This window comes from Olea europaea, unplaced genomic scaffold (genome assembly GCF_002742605.1).
Source record: "Olea europaea var. sylvestris unplaced genomic scaffold, O_europaea_v1 scaffold65, whole genome shotgun sequence".
In the NCBI taxonomy this organism is placed as follows: Eukaryota; Viridiplantae; Streptophyta; class Magnoliopsida; order Lamiales; family Oleaceae; genus Olea; species Olea europaea.
In genome coordinates, this window is record NW_019264872.1 from 99,236 (window position 1) to 107,268 (window position 8,033).

Here is an 8,033-nt window from a genome sequence, read left to right on the forward strand (position 1 = left end):
TCACGTTTTATTCATGTCCTTCATTTATTGATTTCAAAGTCACGCTTTAAACACTTAACCTTGTGTGCTTTAGTAACGATTACTTCCAATGTTGAATATTATCGAAACGGTTCACCTTTCTATCCTGTGAACTTTTATGCTAAAGTTTTTTACTAGCCTCAAGTGTTTTCAAGCTTCACATTGAAAGTTATTAGCTCGTTTTTTAATACCTTCGTATTTTCTTGTTCAACAAATAGTCCCCAGTGTTAATTTTTAACTATTCATATTAAATCTAAGATTTATAATTTATTATTATTTTTTTGGCTGATGCATTAGTTCTTGAAGTTGGAGCTTCATTACTTATATTCTAGCTACGAACTTACAGTTAAAAAATTACTTAAGCGTATTCCTCTTTGTTTGTTGTGGAAACATGTACCATATTAAGAGGACATGACATGATTACAATTTTTTTCGTGCATTGATGGACCTGTTTGTGCATTTCTAGGTTAATGTTCTGTTCGCATTTAATGCATTTGTAAGTTACGCGCGATCTCATCTATTTATTTTGAAATTTTTTTGGCCACATCTTAGTATTCAATTGTTATGATTGTCAAATTACTTTTTGAATGGCCAAGATCGATACTAAGGGCTTGCATGATGCGAACCCATGTAGTAATTGAAGTTACAAAACCCACACGAAACTGAATCACAACCCTGCCAATAAACTAAAGTTTTGAGTTTGATCGAAAAATAATGAACCAAGCAATCAACAAATCACCAACAATACATTGACCTCTTGATCATAAAACTTGAGAATTTCACCCGGATTGTTTGAAAGCTCAACTTGATAAATTATTGAATCAAAGAACTAAGACAATCGCAAACAATATCTTGATCCCATGATCACAAAACTTACGAACCTTACTTGAATTGTTGAACGCCACAAAGAGTATGAATCTTTGATAAGTTCGGATAGTTTGAATGCCACAAATATTAAAAATATTTGATAAGTTCTGTTCAATTAAGAATAAGATAGAAAGTGAAAATTTTCACATTATAACTAATTCTTAAAAAAGTAATGTCTTTGTTGCGCAATGAATGTGCCTCTCATAAGAATAAAATTAAACTCCTAATCAAAATAAAACTCTAATTCTAAAAACAAATCCAAATAAACTAGAACACCAAAAAATAAATTTGAATAAAACTAAAATACTACAAATAATGAAAATACCTTTAAACAAATTCATAACATAAAAACATAAAAATAGACCCCTAAACAATCGAATTGACCCCAAAAATTTGACAAATTCATCGACAAACTTGTGCGGAATTGAAAGATGTTTCTGATTATACTCATGGACGAAAATCCGACAACCGAGCTAAAAGTTATATGCATTTTTGTATATCCTATGCGTTTTCACAAAAAATTCATATTCCTTATATTTTCTAATTGGTTTATGATATTCTTTTCTAATTGATCTGTTTCACTATGAAACATGCAATGGATCCGTGTTAGTTTGCGCTTCATGATCATCAACATTCTCTCTCTCTTCAAGAAGATTCGTCCTCGAATCTTAACATTGAAATTGAATATGTTTTTCTTCTGGAACTTTCTTCATAGTTTTTCGCTCAATGACTTCACCCAAGCGCTTTAAAAAACTAATCCGAACTCAACCCAGTCTTATTCTCGAAGAATTCAAATTATGATGTGAGTGAGATTTATAACTTTAGAAGACTCAAGAAAGAAAGAAAAGAATTAGACACTTTTGAATGGAAACTTTTAATTCAAGAAGGTGATCCTTGAATTTTGAGTTGGACAAGACTCAAAGTGGATGAAATTGTATATATCTTTTTTTAACTCAAAAATAGAAGAAATTAAATGTTGCTGGTAATTTCCATATTATTTTTTTTGGATTTTTTGTGTGAAAATTCAACTACAAAACCAGCAAAACATACAGAATTTGATTTGGATGCTAAATGAGCGCACAAACAACTTCTGAATTTTTTTTTTGAAACTTTTATAGTTTAAAGACTCAAAAAGACAAAGAACGTGAAGAACAGGAAAAAATATAAAACAAAGGCTCAATAAACAGAGAGAGAGAGAGAGAGGGGGGATATAACCTTGATTTTTGGAGCCTAAACTAATAGTTGACCCACGCTCTTGTTGTTTTTCAATTGGTATTTTTTCATGAAAAGCAGACATGAGATAAGAAACTAGGCGTTGTGCATATTTCCCGGTGTAGTGTTGTAGCTAACGTGTTAAGTATCTCACCTAGGGAGTACGTTCGTAAAAATGAAACTCAAAAACACAAAATTGAATTACAACCCAAAAAAGCCAATAAATCAAAGTTTTGAGTTTGATCCAAAAATAAAGGACCAAGGAACCAAAAAATCACCGACAATATATTGACCTCTTAATCACAAAACTTGAGAATCTCATCCAGATTGTTTGAAAGCTCGACCCGATAAATTATTGAATCATAGAACTAAGACAATCGTAAACAATATCTTGGTTCCATGATCACAAATCTTACGAATCTTACTTGAATTGTTGAACGCCACAGAGAGTATGAATCTTTGATAAGTCCGAATAGTTTGAATGCCACAAATATGAAAAATATTTGATAAGTTCTGTTTAGTCAAGAATAAGATAGAAAGTGAAAATTTTCACATCATGATAAATTCTCAAAAAATTAATGTCTTTATTGTACAATGAATGTGCCTTTCATACCCGCCAACCTCAGACCTATCACCAATCCCTGTCCCTTTAGCATTTCTGAACTAAAATACTAAAAATAGCGAAAATACCTTTAAACTAATTCAAAACATAACACAGAAATAGACCCTTAAACAATCGAATTTGACCCCAAAAGTTTGGAAAAATCATCCGACAAATGTGTGCAAAATCGAAAGATGTTTTCGAATTATACTCATGGATGAAAATCCGACAACCGAACTGAAAGTTATATGTATTATTGTATATCCTGTGCATTTTCACACATACTTTATGTTCATTCCATTTTATAATTGGTTTAGAATCTTCTCTTCTAATTGATCTGTATCACTCCAAAACATGCAATGGATCCTTATTAGTTTGCCATCCATGATTCTCATCATTTCATCACCCATCGGAATCTATAAATACGATATTTACCCTATGGCTACTCTCCTTAAACTTCGTTGCTTTTGCTTGTTGTGTTCCATACTCGTTCTCTAGTGATTTCATCTCTTGCTCTTTTTCATTATCTTTCCAAAAATCTTCTTTAGGTACATGACACGGGCATATATTAAGGTTTTCCCAGACACGTGAAGGCACTGCAGTATGCAGACCATGTTAAGGACGCAGGCACATGTTTATGATTTTGAGATTGAAAACTCTATAGGGATGATCCTTCGGGTGCATCTTCTTCTTCATCTTCTTCTTCTATAAAAGTGTTGTATAGTAAGGTATTACCTTGTTCTGCTAATACCCATTTCAGTTCTTGCGTTAACCCTAAACTTCTTCGGTAAAAAGGGTAGTTCCCAACTTAGGGACGAAGCAAGTGAACCTTCGAGTGAGCCTGATAGCCTTAGTAAAAGCGGTGAGAGGTTTTTGAAGCCTTGGAGATGTTTACCAATCTCACTTAGAAGGATTTAAATGAGATTTAGAGTTGGTCTAATATCCTTAACGATATTGAATTACTATGCCCTACGTAATTCCAAATTGCGAATCGTCCTTGCCAAGATTGTATAGCTATTCATAAACACTTGATGGATATGGGACTTAGAGTTCTCTTCCATCACTTCTTTTATAAGGTTCTTTCTTCTTTAATGTTGCTTTTACCCAATTTTCTTTTAACATGGTTGGGTCGTTCCTTTTGTCGAGTTCCGTGGGTTTAGAGATGGAGCTTTTTTCCAATGTACTTCAATATATTTATCATCCTGTAAAATCGGGCAACAAGGCGAACCCGCAAAAGGGTTTATACCTTTCCCCCAATCTCTTAAATAGTGCCCAAAATTTATAATCACTCTTAATAAGGTGCGCATCTGAAAAGAAAGCTTTTTCTCTGTTTGAGATAATTGTAGGCTTTAACCCAATGACCCCAACCTTTTTGTTGCTATGCCTCGATATTATGGCGAATGTAGTGAGTATTGATTCTTCATTTATTCTTTGATTTAAGTTTGACGCTCTCTTATTGTGATATATGTATGTAGGTAAACAACAAGTTCCTTTCGTGGTCGAGCTCTTATTGATCTTCATGCTTTAGTGAAACCTATTCTTATCATAAATTTTGAGGCTCATGAAGCGAATAGATTGGTTCATCCTTCTACTTCAAATTTTGATAACGTAGGGATAGCAACTATTACGGGTGAGTTTATGTGCTAGAGGCCTATTTTTTCTCTTGATTTCTAATTTTACTTTTGGGTAATTTTTTATTCATTTTTTCAGTGTAGATCAATTTTATCGCCAATCGTTGATGGACTCCATACCAGAAGACTTCGACGCCTCTCCTTCTTGTGGAGTTACCTTTTGAGGGATCTCGAGGGTCCAAGATTGTGCCTTCACTGGTGGTCGAAGGTGCGTTTAGGTGATAAGTACCTTTACAGGAGCCTGGAAGATGACAGCCCCTGCTGCTGCTTCTTCAGCTCACTGGTCCTTACACTTGGAGACCATGCTTCCTCCCTCGCCAACTCGCATTAAAGATCCTATTGAATGGAAGAGGAAAATGCCTAGTGGATCCAAACAGATTCCAAATCTAAAAATTTCTTATTCTCCAAGGAAGTTTGTTCTAGATTCCAAGCATTTATTCAGCCTCGAATGAATAATGAATTAGATTCGGGGGTTTTGTCTATTTTTCCTGCCTTATCTCTTAGGAAGCGAGATTTGTATACACGTATTTCAATCAATCCTAGTAAAATCTTGTGGAAGAAATTAGCCTTATTCAAAAAGGAAAAATGATTGATTCTCATCTCATGCGAGTAGATGTACTACATCATGATCATCAGGTAGAATATAAGGTCATTGTTTTGAGAGCTAATAGTTTGTATAAAACGTTTAATTTTTGGAGAAGAGACGTAGTACTCCTCAGAAGAAGCTATAGGAGGCTATGAAAGAGAAAAGCAATTACAAAGAGATAAGATACCTTATCTCCTGAAAAATATGTCGAAGACACCTTATCTCCTGAGGCTTCTCCTTTGGCCTCTAAGGCCCTAGATACTCCATCACTTCATACCGAACCTCCTAAGCCCATAGATTCTCCAGCTATCAATCTAAGTAAGGTTACTGTTTTCGTTGAGCCACCTATAACTTCTACTCTTGCTCCTCTTTCTCCCCCTTCTAAAGTGATCGCACTTTCTAAGGGTAAAATTCAAGTTAACCAGGAAGATTCGGCTACAAAAAATCTCTAGCCTCTTGTTAACTTGGAAAATGGTTTTTATTTCTCACTTTCTCTTTATGGTTATATAATTTTCTTTGTATGAAACTGCTACTTATTTTATCGTTGGTGTCTTTGGTTTATTTATTCAAGGTCGTATTACTTATTTTGATGGGTATTTGAAGTGCCTTGTGTAAGAATTTAATCAACTTTATCTGATAATTATATAGTTCGCGAAAAATGAAATTTTATCTAATTGTTACAATAAAAGAATATAAAGATCAATATCTTGACCATTGCCAATGAACATTACTATATAGTACTTATCACATGCATTTAACTAAAAGACTTTCTTCGTGATTTCCATTTTGGCATTAGACTTCTGCTTGGGTGAAAATGGGCTCACTTTTTTTTTTTTTTTTTCGAGGTGTCCGCCTTCAACGACTCATGGGAGGACGAACACAGTGAAAGACAGCAAGGCTGGGTTCGGGGGGACAAACAAATAGATCTTTTACACAAAATTTAAACATTTTGTGAAGGTGGCTCAACCTTGATTACAGGAGGTTTCTCTGGTAGTTCTTCAATCACTGTCTTGGGGGTCGGTTCTGCTTCCAACTCCTCTTGCAGGACATAGGGTGGGAAGACTAGCCAAGACCTGCCCTGATCCCCAACTAAATTTGAAATGCATTTTTTTTTTAAAATGAAAATTCTTTGTTTTCTAACGATTTTTTATTTTTTTATGTATCAGCTTAGTAAAAAATTATTCCTTGGCTCCCCCCATTCTCTTGATCAGTTATTGAAATTTTGTCTCCTCAAATTTTTTTTTTTTTTTTATCAAGGTGTCCGCCTTCAACGACTATTCCTTGGATCTGTGATCCGGCCCCTCTTCACACAAACCAATTAAACCGCGGGATGTGCCTCCTACTGACCAGGGTCCGAGCGTCTCTCCAACTGAACTGTCAAAGTGACTAGTGAGCCAACCCACGTTGCACCTTATCTTCCAAGACATTCCTGCCTTCCAGGATAAATCCTGTCTTTCAATATATGTCTTGCCTTCCAAGAGCCCCACGAATCGCACCCACGACTTCTGAACTGCTAGCCTTGAGAGAATCCTTCCTTTGCCATTGGAGAAGTGCCTCGGGGGGCAAAAAAAAAAAAAATGGGCTCACTTTCAACAGCTATTTAGATGTCGATGGGTAAAACTCAATTTTTCATTGTTTCTTCTTTGATGAAAAAACTTCGCTTTTAATTTTTCCATTTTGATGGCTCAAGGCTTATCTTTTCGACATTTTTGCATTTGGCGGATAGGGATTCGCCTTCAATTGAAACTTCGTTATAGGCAAAGGTAAATTCGCCTTCTAACCATTTCAGGTTTGAATCGTACATTTTGTCATTGCGACCCTTTCTGTAATCTTGGTTCATTTTAGCAGTTTCGATATCCAAACTTCTCCTAGTATTTGTAGTATCATTCTTACTGACGAGAATTTTTCAACTGATCATTCGCAATGTTAGATATACGCTTTCCTAAACGAGGATTTCAAGCATGTTTCCCATTTTCTACCATCAATGTGGTATTAATTATTGGAGTTCTTGGGGCTTCTTCTCTCTGCGTGTTGAGGTAACACTCGATCTCAGGCGCATTATCCCTTCATGCTAATCGCTCCTTTTGGAGTTCAAAATGTCATGAAGAGATGGTGAATGGATGTTACTATTTGTAATTGCTTTAGCTTAGCCTTCTTAGGATTCCATTGTAAGCAGACTTGCTATCTATTATCAAGAAGTCCATATATCATTGGAACATTGTTGGTTCCTCATCCAATTAAATCGTTAAAGTGATTTGTCCCCCTTGACAAATTGTCACCTCTAAACTCATACAATGGCTCAACCATAAACAACCAGGGATGGTCAATCTACATTTTGTTGAACCCACTTCTAAATAGAATATTCACAGAACTACCATTGTCTTCTAGCGTACAGGTGAGGCCATTGCAAGTTATGACTGCTCATACTACCAATGCGTCACAGTGGGGAATATAATTCCATGTTCGTCATCATCATTAAACATAAATGGAAGAGATGTGGTTTAGGGTTACCTTGGATCCAAAAGTTCTTCAACATAGATTTCTTAGATGCTCGGGCATTACTTCTCTGCGAGTTCATTATCCCCCCACCAACATAAGGGCTTCAAATTATGGTATTTATCTTCTTACCAGAGATCCAGGATTTGGAACATTGGTTAATGCATGTGATGGTTCTGTGTACATTGTCCTTGATCCTCAACTCCTTCCTCTTACAGCCAAATAAAGTGGTTTTTGGCTTTCAAAGGCTTTATGCAAAGTTCCCCATTGGTTTCATTGCTTTGCCATTTTGAATACCTAAAGCATTCATCCATATTGTAATCCCTAGTGTAGTAGATTTTACAACTTTGATTTCGAATTTTCAGGAAATGGATTATGTACTTTACCATAACTTGTGAGAAAGTTAGAGAAATCATATGCACCTTTTTCTTTATATTCATCAAAATAATGATACTGTTGCTTTGACAATCTGGGTGCATATATTGAAGTTTTTGTAACGCCCCGAATTCTAATAACCCGAAACGTTACGAAACATGAATATACCTTGAAATAAACAGTTTTAATATAACGAGAAATTCTGTAAAAGATTGAATAACATTTAATCAAAAGATAAATTTAAATA

The 8,033-nt window shown here is 35.1% G+C and overlaps 1 long non-coding RNA gene across 2 annotated transcripts; it reads left to right on the forward strand.

Moving 5' to 3' along the window:
• Positions 1-3,070: 3,070 nt before the first annotated feature.
• On the forward strand, positions 3,071-7,828 carry LOC111390135. 2 transcript variants are annotated; one of them, XR_002701857.1, is made up of 4 exons: positions 3,071-3,426; positions 4,174-4,328; positions 4,409-5,389; positions 6,173-7,828. It is a non-coding gene; the product is annotated as an uncharacterized LOC111390135 (long non-coding RNA). The 2 variants fall into 2 exon arrangements; XR_002701858.1 differs by lacking the exon at positions 6,173-7,828 and having other exon boundaries at positions 4,409-5,750.
• Positions 7,829-8,033: the final 205 nt, after the last annotated feature.